The following is a 22,867-nucleotide window of genomic DNA, read 5'->3' as shown; positions in this document are numbered from 1 at the left end:
CCTTCGAGCCCAGTAACTCAGTCTTACAGAGGGTTTGGATACGTCGAAGATGTTTCCATAACTGTGCCTCATGTATGCTCTATTATATGGATATATATGCTGCATATACAAATATGTATATGCAAATGCCTGCAACTATAGCTATATATGCACTTGCATGTACTCTCTCATACGGAAACCCTGGTGGCCCAGTGGTTAAGAGCTACAGCTGCTAACCAAAAGGTTGGCAGTTTGAATCTACCAGGTGCTCCTTGGAAACCATATGCAGCAGTTCTACTCTGTCCTTTAGGGTCGCTATGAGTCAGAACTGACTAGATGGCAACAGGTTTGGTTTTTCCGGTGCTCTCATATGCCCTCCCACACCTACACAGCAGGCATATCTACCTATATAACCACTCACAAATTTTAGGCTGTTATTGTTGTTGTTGCAGAATTGTATATATTATAGCATTTACCATAGTTATCCTTCATTCCTGCCTAACTTTCAGTGTCTTCATTTACCTTGGTCGCCCTGTGCTGACTTTCCACATACTACGTATTGCTTTTCCCTTCACCAGAATTAACATGCGTCTACTGCCTAGTAAGTGATTTTCCCTCCCTCCCCTTCCATTCCTGGTAACTATCAAAGAATGTTTCTTTCTGTGTGTCAGCCTATTCTTGGCTTTTTATAAAAGTGGTATCATACAATATTTGTCCTTTTGTGATTGACTTATTTCACTCACCATAATGTACTCCAGATTCATCCACGTTATCATGTTTCTCGGATTCATCATCATTCTTTCTCCTCGAGAAGTATTCCACTGTACGTATATACCACAATTTGTTTATCCATTCGTCCGTTGATGGGCACTTAGGTTGTTTCTGTCTTTTCGTTATTGTGTATAATACTGCAGTGAACATGGGTGTGCATATTCTATTCATTTCACTGCTCTTATTCCTTTAGGATATATACCTAGGAGTGGGATTGCTAAGTCATATGGTATTTCTATTTCTAGCTTTTTGAGGAAGCACCATAACCGTTTTCCATAGTGATTGTACCATTTTACAATACCACCAGCAGTGTATAAGAGTTCCAATTTCCCCACAACCTCGCCAGAATTTGTCTTCTGTTTTTTTGATCAGTGCCATTTTTAAAATGATGAGATGATATCTTATTGTAGTTTTGATTTGCATCTCTCTCAACGGCACTGGGGGGGTTAATGGCTAACGATCGTGAGCATCTCTTCATGTGTTTGTTAGCCGCCTGAGTGCCTTCTTTGGTGAAGTGTCTTTTGAACATTTTTGATTGGAGTATTTGTCTTTTTGTTGTCGAGGTGCTGAAATTTTAGAAATTAGACCGTTGTCAGAAATGTCATTGCCCCCAAAATTTTTCCCAGTCTGTAGGTTCTCTTTTTATTCTTTTAGTGAAGTCTTTTGATGAGCGTAAGTATTTAAATTTTAGGAGATTCCAGCTATCTAGTGCATTTTTAGTTATGTTTGATAGCGTATTTACAGCATAAATTAAGACCCATGGCTTTTTCCCTATGTTATCTTCCAGGAACTTTATAGTTTTAGGTTTAATATTTAGGTCTTTGATCCATTTTAAGTTAGTTTTTCTGTATGATGTGAAGCGCAGACTCTGGTTTATTTTTCTGCAAATGGATATCTAGTTTTGCCCGCATTATTTGTTAAAGAGACTATCTTTTCCCCATCGAATGGACTTCACCCCCTCGTCAAAGATCAGATGTCCGTACCTGGATGGATTTACATTTGGTTTCTCAATTCTGTTGGTTGGTCTATGTGTCTGTCCTTATACTAGTACCATGCTGTTTCAATTACCGCGGCTGTGTAGTAAGTACTGAGATCAAGAAGTATGATGCCTTCTACTTTGTTCTTCTTCTTCAATAAATCTTTAGTTATTTCGGGGCCTCTTTCCTTTCCATATAAAGTTGGAGATTAGTTTCTCCATTTTGTTAAAGGATGTTGTTGGGATTTGAATTGGAATTGCATTATATCTATAGATCACTTTGGGTAGTATTGACATTGCTGAAATGTTAAGTCTTCCAGTCCATAGGCATGGTATGTTTTTCCCTTTATGTAGACTGCTTTTGGTTTCTTGCAGTAGTGTTTTTTTAGTTTTCCTTGCATACGTCTTTTATGTCCCTAATTAGATTTATTCTTAGGTATTTTATACTTTTGGGGCTACTGGGAATGGTATTGTTTTATTGATTTCTTTTTCAAACTTCTCCTTGTTAGTGTAGAGGAATCCAACTGATTTTTGTATGTTGATTTTGTACAGTGCTGCTTTGTTGAAAACTTCTATTAGTTCCAGTAACTTTATTGTGGAATCTCTGGAATTTTCTATGTATAAGGATCATGTCTTCTGTGAACAGGGATAGTTTTACTTCTTCCTTATCAGTTTGGATGCCCTTATTTCCCTTTCTTGCCTTATTGTTCTGGGTAGGACTTCTAGTACAGTCTGAACAAGAGTGGTGATAATGGGTTTTCTTGTCTCTTTCCTGTTCTCAAGGCAAATGCTTTCAATCTCTCTCTGTTGAGAATAACGTTGGCTGTTGTTTTTGTATACATGACCTTAATTATGTTGAGGAATTTCCATTCGGTTCCTATTTTGCTGAGACTTTTTATCAGTAAAGGGTGTTGGATTTTATCAAATGCCTTTTCTGCATCAATTGAGATGATCATGTACTTCGTTTTCTTTGTTTTATTTATGTGGTGAATTATGTTGATTTTCCAATGTTGAACCACCCTTGCATTCCAGGTATGAATCTTGCCTGATTGTGATGTGTTATTTTTTTGATATGCTATTGTATTCTATTGGCTAGAATTTTGTTGAGAAATTTTGTGTCTATATTCTTGAGGGATATTTGTTGTAATTTCCTTTTTTTGTGACATCTTTGCCTGGATTTGGTAACATGGCTATGCTGGCTTCATAGGATTAATTAAGAAGTATTCCTTCCTTATCTACATTCTGGAACACTTTGAGTAGAAGTGGTGTCAACTCTTCTCTGAATGTTTGGTAGAACTCTCCAGTGAAGCCATCTGGGCTGGAGCTTTTTGTTGCTGTTGTTGGGAGTTTTTTTTTTTTTTTTAATGACATCTTCAGTTTCTTCTTTTGTTATGGGTCTATTTAGGTTTTCTACCTCTGTTTGTGTTAGTTAGATAGATAGTATGTTTCTAGAAATTTGTCCATTTCTTCTAGGTTTTCAAATTATTTAGAGTACTATTTTTCAAAATATCTGTAATAATCCTCTTTACCTTGGTTGGTTCTGTTGTAATGCCACCCATTTCATTTCTTATTTGGGCTATTTGTGTCTTCTCGTTTTTTTTCTTCGTCAATTTGGCCAGTGGTTTGCCAATTTTATTGACCCTCTCAAAGAACCAACTTTAAGTTTTATCGATTCTTTCTATTGTTTTTCCATTTCATTGATTTCTGCTCTGATCTTTATTATTTCCTTTCTTTTACTGACTGGGTTTCTTTTGCTTTTCCTTTTCTATCTGTTCAAGTTGTCGGGTTAAATTGTGACTTTGGATTTTTCTTGTTTTTTGACGTGTGCATTTATTGCTATAAATTTTCCTCTGTGCATTGCGCTTTTGCTGTGTCCCAGAGGTTTTGGTACGTTGTGTCTTTATTCTCATTTGATTCCAAGAATTTTTTAATTTCTTCTAAGACCCAGTAGTTTTTAAAGCAAGGTGTTATTAGTTTCCATGTATTTAATTTTTTTCCTTGCTCTTTCTGTTATTGATTTCTAGTTTTATGGAATTATGGCCAGAGAAGGTGCTTTTTAGTATGTCAATATTTTTTAATTTATTGAGTCTTCTTTGTGGCCTAAAATATGGTTTATTCTGGAGAATGGTCCATATGTGTTGGAGAAGAATGTGTACTGTGCTGCTGTTTTGTGGTATTTTCTGGATATATCTATGGGATCAAGTTGGTTGTGTTATTTAGATCTTCTGTATCTTTGTTTTCTTTCTAGTTGTTCCGTCCATCAGCGGAAATGGTGTGTTAACAATTCCTACTATTATTGTATAACTAACTGTCTATTCCTCTTTTCCATTCTGTTAGAGTTTGCTTTACGTATTTTGTAGATCTGTCATGATACACAGATATTTATTGTTATGTCTTCTTGGTGGACTGGCCCTTTATTATATAATGCCCTCCTTTGTCTCTTACAGTGGATTTTGACTTAAAGTCTATTTTATCCAAAACTATTACTGCTAGTCCTGCTCTCTTTTCGATACTGTTTGCTTGATACAATCTTTTTCATCTTTGATTTTTAACTTGTTTATGTCCTGTGTCTAAGGTGTGTCTCTTGTAGTCAACATATTGAAGGGTCATGATTTTTATCCACTCTGCTACTGTCTCTTGACTGGTGTGTAAATGTAAAAATCCATTTACAGTCAGTGTGATTAACAATAGATATGGATTCATTGAGGTAATTTTGTTATACTTTTTGTGTGTGTGCAGTGTTCCTAGTTTCTTTGTTCTTCTTAATTTTCTTGCTGTCAATTGCTGTCTTTGTGTTTACTGAATCTTTTTTGTTTTCTTCTTCATTTTGGTGAGATTTATTACATTTTTGTGGTTATCTCGAAGTTTACCTTAATCCTCTTAAAACTAAAAGTCTGTTATATCTTGAAATCGCCTGGACTTCCTTCCCATATGGAAGTTCTGTAACTACATCTTTTATTCCTCCTTTTTGTTTTTGAAGTTGTCATTTACAGCTTAACTGCTTTGATTCCCTGTAGTCAGTTATTTAGCTTTATTTTGCTTTTGTGAATTCTTTATCTGGGTTGGTATCTGGATATTCCTGTCGTGTGTCTTTATCTCAGGTTGTTGTCTGATGTCATTTATTCTCTATCTGAAGGACTTTCTTTAATATCTCTTGTAAGGCTGGTCTACTTTTTACAAATTCCCTTAGTTCTCGCTTATCTGGGAATGTTTTACTTTTGCTATCATTTTTGAAAGACAGTTTTGATGGATATATGATTCTTTGCTGGCAATTCTTTTCCTTTAGGATTTTATATATAACATCTCATTGCCTTCTTGCCTGCATGGTTTCTGATGAGAAATCAGCACTTAGTCTTTTGCTGACCCTTTGTAAACAATATCTCATTTTTTATGAGCTGCTTTCAGAATGCTTTCTTTGTCTTTGGTTTTGGAAAGTTTGATTATGATATGTCTTGGTGTTTTTTTGGGGGGTCTGTCCTTTTTGGGGTTCATTGAGCTTCTTGGAGTGGTAATCTCATCTTTCAGGGTAATTGAGAAGTTTTCAGCCGATATAGCTTCAAAACTTCTCTGTATACTTTTCTTTTTTTCCTCCTCTTCCAGAATTCCAATTATGCATAAATGATTCCTCTTGATGGTGTCTCACATAACTCTTAGGTTTTCTTCATTTTTTTTCCATTCTTTTTTCTCATTGTTCTATAAATTAGAATCAGGAGATTTATCCTCTATTTTGCTAATTCTTTCTTCTACTGATTCAATTCTCTCTGTCCTTCCATTGAGTTCCCTATTTCTGATATTTTATAGTTAATCTTTTGAATTTCTAATCACTCTTTTTGTATGGTTTCTAACTGACTACTGAGTCTGTCATTTTGTGCTTGTATTGTTTCCCTGAATTCTTCTAGGGTTTTTTCTGTGTTTTTCTTGATCTCTTTGAGGATCCTAAATATAAGTCTTTTGAATTCCTTCTCAGGTAGTTCTATTGTTGTTTCTTCCTCTGAAAGGTTTTCTGTCCTTTATTTTACTTACTTGTTTGAGCCATCTTTTCCTGCTTTGTTCATATGATTTGTCATTGTCTGCTGTATCTGAGGCATTAAGATGTTATTTTATTTATTTATGTATTTGTTGATTAATTTTATTTTTATTTGTTTAGTCCTGATTTTTTGTTTTGATATATCAGGGAGGGCAGGGAAGGCGTGCTCTGCTGATTGCTCATCTGGCAGCAAGAGAGAACTCACCATTTGTCTCCAGGTGAATGGGGCAGTGGATGACAGGGTGAGCATGTGTCAATGTTTACGGAGCATGCAGGGTGGCCGAGGGTGGGATGGGTGAGCATGGGCTCCTGCCTTCATTGGTCCAGCAGCACTCAAGAGCATGATAGCACTCACTGTGTGGGTGGGTTGGCAGGTGAAGGGTGCGGTAGGGAATGGGGGCATGGTGGTGCTTATTGCAGCTCACTAGGTAGACAGGGCAGTGGTCGGGGGAATGTGGTGAGGGGTATGGAGTGCTCTCTGCTGCTCACTGGGTGGGTGGCACAGCGAGCAGGGGCACATGGCGGGCAACCAGGAGTGAGAGCACTCTCTGTCACTCACTGGGTGGGTGGGGCAGCAGGCAGGTGAGTGTGGCAGGGGACCAGGAGGGCAGGGTGCTCTCTGCCCCTTGACAGTTGGGCGAGCCAGCAGGCAAAGGTGCAGTGGGTGATGAGGGGCACAGGAGTGCTCATTGCCACTTACCAGGTGGGATGGCAGTGGGAAGGGTGATGTGGCAGGCAACTAGGGGTGCAGGAACACTTACTGCTGTTTGCTGCACGGGCAGGGTGGTAGATAGGGGGATGTGGTGAGAGACCAGGGGTGTGGGACCACTCACTGCCTCTCACTGGGTGGGGGGGGCATTGGGCGAGGGGATGTGTCAGGTGACTGGGGGCATGAGAGCGCTCTCCGCCACTTGCTAGGTTGGTGGGCCTGTGGGTGGGGGTATGGTAGGTGACCAGTGGTTAGGGGCATTCTCTGCTGCTTGTCAGTTGGGTGGGGGGTGTGGTGGAGGATTGAGAGCATGAGGCACCCTTCAGCACTCACTGGGTGGGCAGGGTGGTGGACAAGTAATATGATGGGTGCCCAGTGGCATGGGAGCACTTACTGCCACTCTCTGGGTGGGCAGGGTGGTGGACAGGGCTGGTCGGGGCGGGGGGAAGGGGGAGCTTGTACCATGATGCCTGGGTGGGCAGGGCAGCAAGCATGGAGGGGTTTCTTGCCTCTAATCGCCAGGAGGGCAAGGGGAGGGAGGATGTTCCTCCGGTCACCAGGTGTGCATCCCTGGGCACTTCCCATTGACTGCAGCCAGCATTCGGAACCTGGCCCCGACCAAGTGTAGGAGGGGGTGGCTACCCAGAATTCACTTGGGTGGTAGACCTCCTGCTGATACTCTAAAAAAACTCTATGGGTCTGTTATTCCATGTGCATCATTCACCCTAATGGTCAGGGCCTGCCACTGGTGAGTAGTCCCGTCTCTAGATCCTGGCTCCCTCCCTGCTCTGTGGATGCCAGGATTCCTGGGGCTATCACCCACCTTCCTGTACTTTTCCTCCTTAGATTCAGTTCATGTCCTTCTCACCTTGCTTCAATCCAGGTATGTTTAGACAGTTTCTCTGTTTCCTTTTGGGAATTCCATGAAGTTACCTTCCTGTGCTCCTCACCTATGATCACTGCTGGCTTTGTCTCAAGATGGCCATGCTGTGCCTGGCTGGCTGGAAGAGCACCTCTGCTCTGTAGTTCTCCTCATTTGTTGTTTTTGTTTAGTTTCTTTTTCCAACTGGTGTTCAATCTAATTCTGTATCCTTTCATTCGATGCTCAGGGTTCCAGAATTGTCATCTGTTTCTGTTTCACTTGTTTTCTTGGGTCTTTGCTGTAGGGGGACGGCATGATGTGACTGACTAAGCAGCCATCTTAAGCCATCTCTTTTCCTTTTAATTTTAAACATTTAAAAAAAAAAAAAACTTATAGAATAATTTCAGATTTGCAGAAATGTTGCCATGATCAAGTTCCTGTGTACCCTTCAACCAGCTTCCCCTAATGTTAACATCTTATATAAGCATGGTGAAAACTAAGACATTAACATTGCCACAGTACTATTAACTACAGGTTTTATTTGAATTTCACCAAATTTTTCCACTGGCATCATTTTGCTGTTTCATGATACAATCCGGGGTCCCACGCTGCATTTAACCATCATGACTCCTTAGTCTCTTCTAATCTGTGATGGTTTCTCTGTCTTTCCTGGATTTATATGACTGTCACACTTTTTGAAGAGTACTGATCAGATATTTTGTATAACGCCACTGGATTTGAATTTGTCTGATGTTTTCTCCTGATTAGACTGAGGTTATGGATTTTGAGGAAGAATTCCAAAGAGGTGAAGTATTCTTTTCATCACATCCTATCCCATGAATACATTACATTTTCATATCTTATCACTGGTGATGTTAATCTTGATCACTTGGTTAAAGAGGTTTCTGCTAGATTTCTCCACTGTAAAAGCACTACTTTCCCCCTTCTATACTCCATTCATTGGGAGTGAGTCCCTAATTTCAATTATTACTATTACTACTATTGCAAGCTTAATTTATTCACCCTTTATCATGTAAAGGCATTTTACACTAATCCTCAAAGCACACATGAGACCAAATATTATCATCCTGTTTTTACAAGGGAATTGAGGCCCAAAGGAGTAATTAGCACAAAGCCGGTAAAAGGTAGAAGAGACAGAAGTCCATGAATATTTGATTTCTAAATGCATGTTTCCTTCTTACCAGGCTGTCCTTTCATTTACCTCAAAATAAATGTCAACAAAACTGAAGCGATAAATTCCTGTCACTGTTTCTAGCAGGCAAAGCACATATTTTATCTCTACTCCTTAACAAACCAACAAACTTGAGCTACTGTGTTTATATCACAAGTCTGTAGCTGATTGTGTGATAATTCACACACTGATAGACAGGACCTGTCATTAGTGGTGAAACATGATAACACCACTAAGACTGGGAAGAAGAGGACTAAATGGAAGGCAAGCACTGTAAAGAATGAAAATTTCAGAACACTTAATTGTGATCACGTGGAACCTGTACATAGGCAAGAGGCAGATTTTGTTCAGACACAACAAGAGGATGATGAGTGGTTTAAGATCAGAAAAGGCATGTGCCAGGGTTGTATCCTTTCACCGTACTTATTCAATCTCTATGCTGAGAAAATAGTCCAAGAAGCTAGAGTATATGAGGAAGATTGTGACTTCAGGATTGGAAGAAGCCTCATTAACAACCTGTGATATGCAGATGACGCAACCTTGCTTGCTAAAAGCAAAAAGGACTTGAAGCACTTACTGATGAAGATCAAAAATACAGCCTTGCTTGCTAAAAGCAAAAAGGACTTGAAGCACTTACTGATGAAGATCAAAAATACAGCCTTCAGTGTGCATGGCACCTCAACATAAAGCAAACAGAAATCCTCACAACTGGACCAATAAGCAATATCACGATAAACAGAGAAAAGGGTGAAGTTGTCAAGGATTTCATTTTACTTGGATCTACCACCAATGCCCATGTAGGCAGCAGTCAAGAAATCAAATGACATACCGCATTGGGCAAATTTGCTGCAAAAGACCTCTTTAAAGTGTTAAAGATGTCCATGTCCTTTTAAGGATCCAAGCCACGGTGTTTTCAATCATCTCATATGCATGTGAAAGCTGGACAATGAATAAGGAAGACCGAAGAAGAACTGACAGGAAGACCGAAGAAGAATTGACACCTTTGAATTGTGTTGGTGAAGAATATTGAATATACTATGGGCTGCCAAAAGAATTAACAAATCTGTCTTCGAAGAAGTGCAACCTGATTGTTCCTTAGAAGCATGGCGAGACTACGTCTCACATACTTTGGACATGTTATCAGGAAGGACCAGTCCCTGGAGAAGGACATCATGCTTAGTAGAGGGTCGGCGAAAAAGAGGAAGGCTCAATGAGATGGATTGACACAGTGGCTGCAACAGTGGGCTCAAACACAGAACAATTGTGAGGACAGTGCGGGACAAATGCAGGACTCGGCAGTGTTTCATTTTGTAGTATGTAGGGTCATGATGAGTTGAAACTGACTTGAAGGCACCTAACAACAACAACAACAACACTATGAAGATAATCCCACTTTCTTAAAATAATTTATCATTCACACATATATTTAATTATCAAAATACCATCTTGGATATTCAAAGTTCTAATCAAATTAATCATTTTGGATAGTTTAATTTCCTTATAAGGTCAAACACTGGAACTTTATTAGGTATGTTAAGTGGAAATTTTTCTTAAATATACACATAATTTTCACATTCTTAAAGAGAAATATTAGATATAACTGATTAGATATAACTGTACATATGAGAACACCCTATTGAGACATATGTAATTGTTCCCCAAATCCAAATAGTTCTTTCTTAGTTTGGGTTCTCCCAAGCTAAGGCAAAACCTTAGTGCAAGCGGTTTATTTGGGCGATGATTGTAGAAAACACCAGTAGAATAGTGGAAAGTAAGACAGGGAAGGAAGGTGGCCAAGAAAGCAGGCAAGTTATCACTGTGGACAACTGGAGCTTCATCTCTGCAATGTTGGTCACCAGAGCAGAACACATATTTTAGACTTATCCGAATGGAGCAGCAAGGAAGCTGGGATATTTACACACCAACTCCTGTCAGTCATTGGTTGAGGGCTACTTTCCAGTGGCATTAATTCTCTGGCACTTTTGACCAGTCAAGCACCTGAGCTATGACTGTGGTGTAGGCTTGAGCTACCAGAGAAAGCCCTTAAGCAAATAGAGATCTGTGCTGGCAAAAGCCAGTCCAGGGAGCAGGAAAATGACAATGACAAAGCCCTGAAAAACCTGGGGGGAGGGGCACCTATAGCTTTTTGCTACAAGCTCCTAACAGGAATTTGAATTCCTTTGTTTACCACTTCCCAGCTCCCCTGACCTTTCCTTTGTGCTTAAGAGTTTCATTGATTATTTCTTGCCTGCTGGTAGGCTTCCCCCTTACTTTCCCCTGCCTTGTTGGTTCTAATTCCTGTGTATTTGGAATCCAAATTTCGAAGCTGTTATACTTGGTTATTAAATAGAAGTAAATGCCTTTTTGCTTAAGGCCCTTGGAGGCTATTCCCAGAGAAACATTTGCAGATCACTGCACAGATCTGTGATTTTTCAAAGCCTTTTCCGATACTATCTTTGTTCTGGCATCTGTTACCAATAAAATGAGATTGCTGAATAGCTGATTTCTGGATGGATGAGCTATTACTAAAGAAATGAATGATGCAGATACGAACATGTCATTGATAAAAAAAAAACAAATGTCCATCACAAATTTTAATCTTATGACATCTTCATTAAAATTATAGATGTTTATCAGAACCCTGGTGGCACGTGCAGTGGTTAAAGTGCTCAACCGCTAAGTGAAACACCCACTACGCAGAAGAAAGTTTTGGCGGTCTGCTTCCATAAAGGTTACAGCCTTTGAAACCCTATGGGGCAGCTCTGCTCCACTCACTCACTGTACAGGGCTGATATGAGGGGGCATTGACTCCGTGAGTTTGATTTGGTTTATCAGGTTCATGACAATAATGGGCTTCCTCAGCACAGGTGGAGCCCAGGTGGCATAGTGGTTAAGAGCTATGGCTACTAACCAAAAGTCTGGCAGTTTGAATCTGTCAGCCACTCCTTGGAAACCTTATGGGGCAGTTCTACCCTGTCCTATAGGGTCACTATGAGTTGGAATTGACTCGACAGCAATTAGTTTTTTTTTTGTTGTTTTTTTTTGTTGTTGTTCAGTACAGGCAGTCCCCGGGTTATGAATGAGATCTGCTCCTAAGTGTGTCTTTAGGAATTTGTAGGTAATTAGGAACAGGTGCATATGGTTCTTATTGAGTCTTACTTTAATGTAAGAAAAAAAAACACTGGTAGCATAGTGGTTAACAGCTAAAGCTAGTGCCCAAAAAGCTGGCAGTTCGAATCTACCAGGTGCTCCTTAGAAACTCTATGGGGCAGTTCTACCCTGTCCTGTAGGGTTGCTATGAGTTGTAATCGACTCGATGCCAACAGGTTTTGGGTTTAATGCAAAAAAGGCTCAAAGCCTTTTCAATGATTTAAAAGCTGCACATGCAACAAGTGAAGGTGACTGTGATGAAAAATTTGTTGTGAGTAGGAGCTGGTTCAGTTGGTTCAAAGTGAGGGCAAATTTATATAACATTAAATCGGAAGTAGGAGTTGTCTGTAAGTTTGATGTTCATAACCTGGGAAATTACTGTAGTCTATTTTAGGAAATTTCTTGGGAAGGCTCCAGTATTACTATCTTAAATATTAAAATACCTGTTATATTTTAAAATACTTTATGTTACAAATAATAAGAACAACGATAATATTAATAATAGTAATTTTGCATAACTTTAAAATTGTATGACTTCTGATTAAAAATGATGGATTGACCAAATGCATTTATTTCAGTTCCATCCAGAAATGCCATAAAATATCACTAAGAGAATTAAAATTCTATAAACCTATAACTAAAAAGAAAATATAAGTGATGTCAAGAATGTTCAAGAGGGTTCAATGAATATTTGAAGAGGGAAAGTGAACAGAATAGTGACAAACAGTCCCACTGAAAGGAGACAGCACCACTGAAGTAACTGCGGTGAGCTGAATATACAGGAGCCTCATCCCAGAGAATCACCAGGATGCTCAGAATCTGCAGGCATAATCGCCAAGCAAGGTGAGTGGTCAGGTGCAGGGCCAAAAGCAGACTTGTTTAAAGTCTGATTACAGAACATTTAAACTACTATGTCCTTTTCCCCATAGCAAAGATGTTTCTCTGCCTCTTCAAGTCGTCTTCCCACCCTCCTCATATACCACCCTCCCATTACCACTAGAAGTCTACAGAGTTATTCCCTAAGCAAACTGAGGTGGGGACCCAGCCTAGGAGAAAACACAGGACATGTCTGGAGGTGAAAAGTGGCAGACTGAGTGCAAGTCTGCACAGCCTACCTGCCAATCTATTCCCTGAACTTTACCAGGCAAGCACATTCACTTCAAGTAGAAGCCCAGTGGGTTTTCCTCTGTAGACTCTGAACAACTCTCCAGAAGAAGAAAATCAAAGACATTGATATGCAAGGATTCCCCTCAACCACATACACTCAAACACACATGTACAAACAACTGCTAACTTTCTAAGCCTCTTCCACTGAAGCCCTCTAGTCCATAATTGCTGCACACAAATAATGTGCTTCCAATCAGCAAAAGTTCACTCTGAAGTATGAAAGCTGCCAACACGAAGGAGAGAGATCAAAATAAACATGACGTTGGGGAGGCTGGGTGCAAAAGTATAAAATGCAAGTAGAAAAATAAAAATTTTATTAGCTATAAATAATCTTCCCAATCAAATACTGGAACTTATCTGGTACTTTAAAATAAGAATAGTGTGCTTTAATAAAGGAAAGGCTAAAAAAAACAAAGAACTCTTTGAAATTCAAAGTACAACTTAAAATGTTACTAAATGCCCTTAAGGGCAAAGTGAGGAAAATTTCCCAGAAAGAAAATATAAAATCAACATATCAGAGAATCAAATCAGAAAGTCTAATATTCAACTAATTCAAGTTCCAGAAAAAATGGAAGACGAGAAAATAAAGGGGAAAAAGTTATGTTAAAAAATAAAATTCGAAAATTGGTGGTAGTGATGGTTGTACAATATAATGAATGCACTTAGTGTCACTGAATTATACATGTGAGGTATGTTGAAGTGGCAAATATTTTGTTACATATATATTTACTACAATAAAAAAATATTTTTGCAGGGAAAATAATGCATTAAAAATATTCAACAATTAAAAAAAAAAAAGGCAATTCAAGTAAATATCAAAGTACTTAAGAAGATGAGCCTAAAAATTGAAAGAGTCCATAGAATTACCCAGCAAAATACATAAAATAAGACTAAGGCATATTATTCTAAAATTTTGGAACAATGGAAATAAAAAAAGAAGATCTTAAAATCTTCCAAAGAGGGTGGAGAAGCCACATACAAAGGAAAGAGAATCAAATTGGCAATGGAATTCACAATGATTTTCCACTGGAATTCTACTGCCAATCAAACAATCGATCAAAAGACAGAAAAATGACATGTGCAGGCAAGCAAACAATCAATATATGCTACTGTAAGATGTTCCTCAGAAAAGAAACAATGAAAAAGCAAATAGAGTCACAGGGATCAAGAAAGAGAGGATCAAACAAGAGATCAACAAAGGAAAGTTACAGGACAATTGCTGTGCCTAGAAAGCAACCAGTACTCAATAGAATCAAAAGATGAGAAATTTCAGGAAAAAGTAGAGTTTGTCTGTTACAGGTGTAGAAAACATTTTTAAAAGCACATGGCAAAGACATCCAAGCATAGAAAACTAGATAAACTGGGGGAGGTGGCAGGGGCAATGAAATCCAGGAAAAAAGTAGAGTTGAACAAGAAAGGAAGTAAAGTTGCAGTACATTACTTGGCTCAGCAGTGGACACGATTTGACTAGTGATATAAATACTAACTGTTGATTTTGCATAACATTATGATACGACTATTGGAGGAAAGGTGGAGAAGGAAAAAAAGTACGTGTGTGTGTGAGCATGTGCGCACGCATGTGATTGGGGGTGTGTGTATATGTGTGTGAGCACATGCACTCACACGTGTATATATGGGTGTTCAAAGAAGTTCCTGATTTCCCAGGGCAAGAAAACAATACATAATGCTTAAATCTGGTAAATCAAGAATTTGCTATGAGTACATTATTTAGAAATATTGAGGTAAAAAAGAAAAGAATAAGCATCATAGCAGGAAAGCTACTTGGAGAGAGGCAGATCACAAAACTGCTATTTTCATTGTAGAGTTATGAATCTCTAAACTCAATGCATGCCTTAAAAAAAACTTGCATTTAAAACAAAAATTGCATAAGATTAACATATAACATTTTAATAATTTTACTTATTAATCCCATAGAGACCTGGACTTCAAATCAGAGTTTAAAGCCTGAATGGGTTTCATTATACTTAACATTGAGCTGAGAGAGAAGGGGAATAAAAGGGAAGTTTAGGATATTCTACTAAAATTGTATTATTTAATAAGAAAGTACAAATTAATTGTCTATGTTAATACATTCCGAATAAACAATTAGGACCACTTCTCTTCCCATGCTATATTCTAAAATAATAAACCTTTCAAATCTAGCTGTAGAAACACATATTTAGAAAGCAAGTGACCTCACATAGTAGGCAACAGTATTCCTGGAGATGATAGCTGAAATGTGATAACTTAACATGGAGGTTTTTGTTTTATTCTTTAAATAAAAACAAAAGAGAAAAACAAATGCTTTGGACAAAAAAAAAAAAAACTTCATTTTCAATTTTTTTTTCCTCAAAATCACCAACATCAGGACAAAACATATATAGTTAATTTTTTCATCAGGCATCAGCTTTTCAACATTTCCTTTACTTGTTTGTACCGAAATTGAGTTCAGTGTAACTCAGGCAGCAGAAGTGTAGCTCTGAGAGGTTAAAGGTATTGAGTTTTGCTTACACAAGCACATAAAAGCAGAATTCTAATTGTACAGTTGGTGAATCAGGAAGAAAAGCATGAAGGAAACAGAGGATTTTCTTTTTCTTTCCCATTTCTTATTTATAAGGAATCTATGGGTGTCCCTCTTAAAGACTGTTCAAAAGCAACATATATGTCATGCATTACCTTTTAAAGTTGTTTTGATATTTTTCTTTCATCATAGAAAACCTGTGACGTTTCTTTTAAATTTAGAATCCATTTCTTATTTGGTTCTTAACTGCATACATATTAGCACATCAGAGGAAAGAATTCTAAGAAATTCAATTAAGATAAATCATCCAGCAATTTCCTCCAGTTTATGTCAAGTGGTTTAAAATTCTTATCTTCTTAACCAAAGTAGTAATGTGAGTGTAACCACAGTCCTTAATAAGGCACATTTATATGGCGTTTACTGTTGCTCATCTACTTACTTACATCCCGAGTCATCTGCCTCTGCAGACACCTCAATACACTGAAGAGCAGTAAAGAACTCTACTGTTCCTAGGTTTACCGAGTAGTAATAAAGACTTCTAGAAAATAACACGGTAAGTGGAAGAACTAAGAATAGTGATGTAATTATATTATGAAGCGGGGGAGGAAAGAGGAAAATTAGTGAATTATTCTCAGTTACCAAGTTTAATGTGGAAAAGTCAAGTGGATTATTTAAGGATATAGAGGTTGTCACTAGAAGAATAAAGGGCAGAAATTGGTTTAATACAGGAAGCAAAACTGGGGAGTAAACAGAAGTAGGACAGGGAACAATTTCTTTACATTGTAATAAGCCCTTCTACACGGATTGATTTTTTTAAAACTATAAACACATACACATACACTTAAACTCTTAAGTCTTACAAGTGTTACATACACTTTACATACATGTATGTGTGTATATATGAATGTGTATTTGTATGTACGTATGTGCATACATATATATTATGTGTACATAGAATATGCACGTAGATATTTAAACTTTTTAAACTCTCAATACTTCTACAAACCTGAGCCACATCGCCAATTTTGACCTCAGGGGAAACCCCTCAGGAAGCTAGGTGGCCCCAGATGGTAAGTCCACAATGCATGACCAATACTCTATTTCTGAACTTTGAATAAAATAAAGTTTTTTAGAAAAGTTTTATGAATATAAAATCAGAAACCTCATAACCTTTCAGAGACTTCTCAACAATAGTTTTTATTTATTTATCTATTTTTTCTTTCTAGATGATTCTGCATTAGCTGAAAACCAGTATAAACCATTTGCTGGAGTCACATGGCAGTGAAAGTAGCTTTCAGCAAAGTAATTATTTTTGTTGTTGTTATTGTTCAACCCCATTTATGTAAAACCATTGTTCATCTTTTGAAGCAGTCATGAGGTTGGCTCACTTCAAATCAGGGAGCCTCTCTCAATTCTGGGAGTTTGTTAAGAATGTATTGCCATATTTTCAGGTAGTAGATCCATTATAATTGTAAGGTTCTTAAAGAACTAAATGTATATTCTTTAAAAATGATTAGAATATAAATTAGACCAAATTTTTATGGATAAGTAATGTGACAAATGGAGTCAAATGCTGAATTTTATAGTTAATATTAAAAGGATCAATGTCATGGCAAGTTTTGAAGCACATCAGACCAATGGAAACCAATAAAGATTTTAAAAATTGGCTGAATCCAACTGGTTCAAAACTCTTTCCTCAGTAATGTATGAATAACTTTTCTTAATTCTATAAGAAAACAAAACAATCCAAAGACTTAGAGGGAAAAAAATCAGGCTATATATAGAAGAAACTACATAATTAGTATAAGCATAAATACATAAATGTATCAGCTATCAGCTATCTTTTCTATTAATGTAAAATCATGATAAGAAGCTTCTCAAATTCCTCCAACAAAGCCTAGGGACTGGCCCACTAGCTTTCGCAGTCTGCTTTAGTACTTACTTGGATGAAAATCTATAGGGATATTCACTTGCTAACTACCAATTCCTCAAAACTTAAGAATTTGATGGAAAAAACTCAACTTAGAATCAGGCTAAAGTAGTATGTGTGTTTTCATTCTGATCTGGACCATCCTTCACTTTCTTAATTGGCTGCTTTCCTACTGTCTTCTCCTTTGCTTTTATTTCCTACACAATTGATGGTCTTAGTAGGAGGATGACAAAAGGAAAGAAAGGGAGGAGATGAGAGGTATCTTTCCCTGGAAGGTTACCTTGAAAACATTTTTACCATTACTCAGAAGTTTTTTCCTCTCTGGTCTTTCCTGTCTCTAATTATTAATTTTCTTCTTGGCTACAGAAATGTTCCATTCATTACTATTTTGTTTGAAGTCCTCTTATACTGAGTCATATAATGAAAAGGCCCAGACATATGTTTGGGAATCAAGAGATTCACAAAAAGGAAAAAAAAAAAAAAAAGACATAAAGCGAGAAAACAGAAATGTAATACAAATACCCTAGAAAACCTCTGATGACAGAAATAGCTATTATACCTCAAGTTTTGACTTATGTGGTTCCTTTGGCAACCAATATCGTTCCAAATATATACATCCTAGAATGGGCAGGAAATTGCTGAAGTTAAGGGAAGAGCTGTGGAGATGGAAAAGTATTACCTTCCAATAATACTTCATATGCTGAAAGATAATAAGCTCTATTCCATAAAAATCCTTGTTCTTATTGATTCCTATCTTCCTGTGTATTTATCACTACCACATTTATTATTATTATCATTAGTGTAAAAATATTTATAAATTAGTAAAACTGTAAAAAAGTCATTTATTAGAATAAAACTCCTAAAAAGAAAGTTGCCGCTATATAATTATGAGATTGTTAAGTCATTTTTGATGCTCTGTTAGAGACTTTTAAAAACTAAATTAAAAGGGACATCAGAAAAAATAGTAATTTTACGAGTGATACATCAAAATTATAAGTAAAGGACCAGGAAGTCCATTTGGTCTGAAGAATCAAAAGAGAATGTATTCCATTTCCTTCACCGTTTATGAATATTCGCATACATTAATTTTTGTTTTCACTTACATATAAGATTATTTCTTCTAAGACCCTCCTTTAGTATTTATCATCTCTAATTTATTTTCTGAAAAATAAATAGTTTTGACTTCCAAGTGGTTCTAAAAACAGCTAATGCAAACTATGCTCTATATAAAAGAGTTTCCATGTTGTGTTTTTGGAATCACTTCTTTAGTCAAAATTATTTATCATTATGTTCTATATAGAAGTCACATATAGAATAAACATTCCAGTAAGTTCAGAACTCAAAAAATAATTTCATATTAGAATGTTTCATCATTTAAATTCCACATAAATATATTAACACAAGAAATCCATAGATTGGCTCTACGGATAATTACCAAATTTTGTGCAAAATGTTAGACTTTTTATTCTAATCACAATTCTCAGGATGACTTTTGTATTGTTAGCCCCAATTTAGAGAAAACCAAAATAGAGATGTTTTTCAGAATTATCACAAACCTAACAACTTCCTCATTGAGCCACAATATTTCTTTCAATGACGTTCAAATCTAAATTTTGTTACGTTACCCAGAGAGCATCAACAATTTTCTCAATGTTCTAAAAACTTCTTCAACAACTTCAATAGACATCATCCATACAGCAGCAGGACAGAGGAGAAAAATAGGAAAACAAATAACCAAGAATAAAGATGGCAAAACTCTGATCATCCTGCTTTGACAAAAATTATGCAAAAGACACTGAAGCTTCACAAACCAACATGTCCCCCCCCCCAAAAAAAATTAGTGTAAGTTATAGTTTCAAAGGATAAAAGAATAATATTGGAACCAGTAAACCAAAAAACCCTTTGCCATCGAGTTGACTCCTACTCATAGTGACCCTATAGGCCAGAGTAAACTGTCCCAGGGGGTTTCCAAGAGTGGCTGGTGGATTTGAACTGCTGACCTTTTGGTTAGCAGCTGTAGCTCTTAACCACTATGCCACCAGGGCTCCTTAGAACCACTACTACTCCCTAAAACTTTCTCTTAATATTCCTCCATTTTTTCCTTAACTTTAGTCCTAGAAAAAGGCCCCAGACTGGGTATCACGTGGAAATGATCTTCATTATTTAATCTATGTGAAATTCAATTTAATAACATTAAGAACTCTTCTACCCAACATTCTTCTAAAAGTACATCTTTTTCTCTACTAAATCATTTTATATTGCCAAATTTTATTGCTACAGTCTCTAGAATATAGAAAGTTGCTCTACATTCTGGCTTACCTTCCTTTCAAAGAAATTTTCAGTGAATAACTTACTGACTAGATAGAACATTTTTGAAAGTTCAACCTAAGGTCCTTCTCCTTTGAATTAGTTACTATCTTCTTTGAATTAGTATAGAATTATAGTATAATTATTTGAATTAGTTACTAGCTCCTAACTAACCCTGTATACCCTTTTCTCTCAGACTGTATTTTAGGATCCTGCTAAGATCTAGTTTTTTTGTTTCTTTTTTAAGTTATGTAGGCTATCTTAAATCACAGATCCTTCATACTACAAATAGAAGTGATGCAGTAAACTCAAGGCTTCCTGCTGCTGTATACAATCACCTACTGAGGTAGTTGGAAATTTCAGTCAGTTCTTATGGAGCCAAAACCAACTTTAATTTCCTCTGACAACCTTATGAGATTAACTTTGATGATATGTTTGGTTACACATTGACAAGAATTTTTTTCTTCCACCTTTTACACTTACTATATTTCAACTACCATAGTCTGAGACTTCAGATGTAGACACAGAGTAGTAATGAAGGTAATATCAACTGAAATACCTACAACAAGGTTTTCTACTGCTCTGAAAATCCCATCCTTTTAATATTTTAGCATCTTTATATGCGAGGGCTACTGAATTCTAATAGATCATTTTGCAGTTTCACTCCATGTTTCTTTTGGCGTTGGCGTACTAAGTGGGAGAATTTATGCATCAGTCTAGTAAAAAGATAATTAAAGCCACAAGAATTCACAAATAATAACAACTTAAAAATATGGCTATACATGTCCAAAAACCATATAACAAGAAGTTCATGTAACAACCACTATATAAAACCTTATTAAATTACATTAAAACTGCTTTGTGAACCTTTCCTATTAAGATTGCAGGCTCTTCAGGGGAAGTGGTTCTTTATGGGTCCCCCAGATAGTACCTAGAACAATGCCTTTAATCTAATACAGCAATAAATAATTGTTGAGTGACTTGCAAAGAGACAAAAATGGAGAAACCATAGAACACTGTTGTCTTAGGCTGGGTTCTCTAGAGAAGCAAAACCAGTGAAACGTATAAAGAAAGAGAGAGAGATTTATCTCAAGAAAATGGTTCATGAAGTTGTGGAGGCTGGCAAGTCCCAAATCTGTGGGTCAGGCATCAGGCTGGAGGCTTCTCCTCACTCATGTGGTTGCAGGGGCTGACAGACAAAATTGGCAGGTCAGGCAGAAGGCTGCTGGCTCACGGACCTGTGGGAGCTGGCAAATTCCAAGATCTACAGGTCTGGTAGCAGGCTGCTGGCTCATGTCCCGAGAACCAGAGGTCAAAAGACAATGAGTCAGATACAGGATCCAGAGAGAACTTTGCTAGAACATCTCTATCTACACCTATATCTACATATCTATATGTGCATATACATATGCATATATGTGTAAAACTGGCTTTCAACTGATTGATTTTCAACTGATTGGCCTTTCAACTGATTGGTTGCTCACATCAGAAAATAAAATGGAGGGTGATTATAGAATATCTGCCAAACCACTGAGAATCATGGCCTAGCCAAAATGACACATGACCTTAACCATCACAACTGTCTTAGATTGTACGAGAATATGAACTGCTACACAGGGGCAAGACTGGCAGTTAGAACATAAGTAGGTGAAATAAAATGGAGGATGACTAAGTAGGTGAGCCAGGAGTCTATTCTGAAAGCAAAAGCTACAAGTAGAAAGAAAGAAAGAAAAAAAAAAAGAGATCCAGGAGCAATAAGTTCTCACAATGCAAATGGAACCAAGGCCAAAAGTTCTAAGAACAAGAAATTGGTACCCTACTTGACTCTGTAAGGACAGACCTAGTGTATGGTTTACTCAAAGAGAAACTCTGTTTTCATTAAATCATCAGTTTTTTTTTTTTTTTACAGTCTATGTTTCAGTAGCATTTCTAATTTTAAATAACATTATACATAAATAACTAGGACATCACAACAACAACAACAAAAAACAATAACTTTAAAAAACAAGTCAGGGTTTATAAAAATATGAGTCAAGGAAAATGTTTGAAATTAATATTATTTTATTTTTTTTGAATACTCAATCTCAGTAATTTTAAAGATTTATCTTGTATTATCACCAAAGTAGTTAAGTAAGAGAACTTGAAATTTCAAGTAGAAAAAGGACCAAAGAAACCAAATCTTTGGTGCTTTAGTCACTTAAACCAATGAGATTTTTTTCATCAGTTATTATTTTTTAAGTCCTCAATTTATTTGGCATGGTGTTAACATCTGATCTCTCCAAGCCATTACATGTTTTATTCAGCTGTCAACATATCTACTCCTAATTTAAAATGATCAGATAATTAGTAATTTTTCCTAGATTTACATGGATAAGTGTGCTTAAAAAAAAAAAAATTTAAGCACACTTATCCATGTAAATCTACAAGGCTTTACTGATTCATATTGATTTATCAGGCTTTTCTAGTCTGTAATGGATGATATCCTAAAAATTTAAATGTATTACTATCATTGAGTTCTAATACAATTTTGGAGTCTCCTAAGATTTCCTGGGTAATGTACGAGAGAGCACTGCATTACATTTAGAAAAGCAAATTTTTGTCCATGTACATACTTTTCTATCTTCATTTCAGATACATCTAAATCGCTAACTTTTATTACAATCTCCAACCTGAAATCTTTTACATAAACTCTCCATGTAAACTTTGACGAGCCAGGAATTGGGGTGATGACATTCTGTTAATCTATAGTTCATATAATAGCTCACTCCTGTTCTCTTTCTCAACCTCTCTCTCTCTGTCAAAAGATATTTCTATACTTTTAATCTTTCTTCTTCTTCCAAGTGTGAACTTCATTTTCCATTGTATAAAAAAAGTTTTTTTTAATTTTATGCTATTAACTTTAGGTCTAAATATCTTGAAGCCACAACACATTATACTGCCAGCCTGAACCCAACCTCTGTACATGCTGTGTGCTTGTCTCTACGTGGACAGGCAACGACTATTAGGAAGTGTGTGCACCTTTGAACTTCAGCGCCAACAGCAGGCCTCATCACAAACCATATGGCCAAAGTAATTTCAGTGCTTTAAATGAGGAAAAGTCAAGAGTCTGTATCTCAAGCTTACAACTGATCAGTGATTCTAAGTTTAAAATCCCAGCAATAGAGTTTTCTTCAAGTACACAAGATTAACTCTTAGTCCTGAAGGGAATACAGTATTTAATTATATGTACACTAACCTTCTCATATTTCCTACATATGTAAATATATGTATTAATAT

General features: G+C 36.8%; 1 protein-coding gene across 7 annotated transcripts in view; it reads right to left on the bottom strand.

Annotated features, from left to right (window-relative positions):
• Positions 1-22,867, bottom strand: part of HDAC9 (histone deacetylase 9) — a 794,698-nt gene that overhangs the window by 512,899 nt on the left and 258,932 nt on the right. The gene's annotated exons all lie outside the window — the stretch shown is intronic.

This window comes from Loxodonta africana, chromosome 8, assembly GCF_030014295.1.
Source record: "Loxodonta africana isolate mLoxAfr1 chromosome 8, mLoxAfr1.hap2, whole genome shotgun sequence".
Taxonomy (NCBI): Eukaryota; Metazoa; Chordata; class Mammalia; order Proboscidea; family Elephantidae; genus Loxodonta; species Loxodonta africana.
This window is presented reverse-complemented; position numbering and strand designations above follow the sequence as displayed.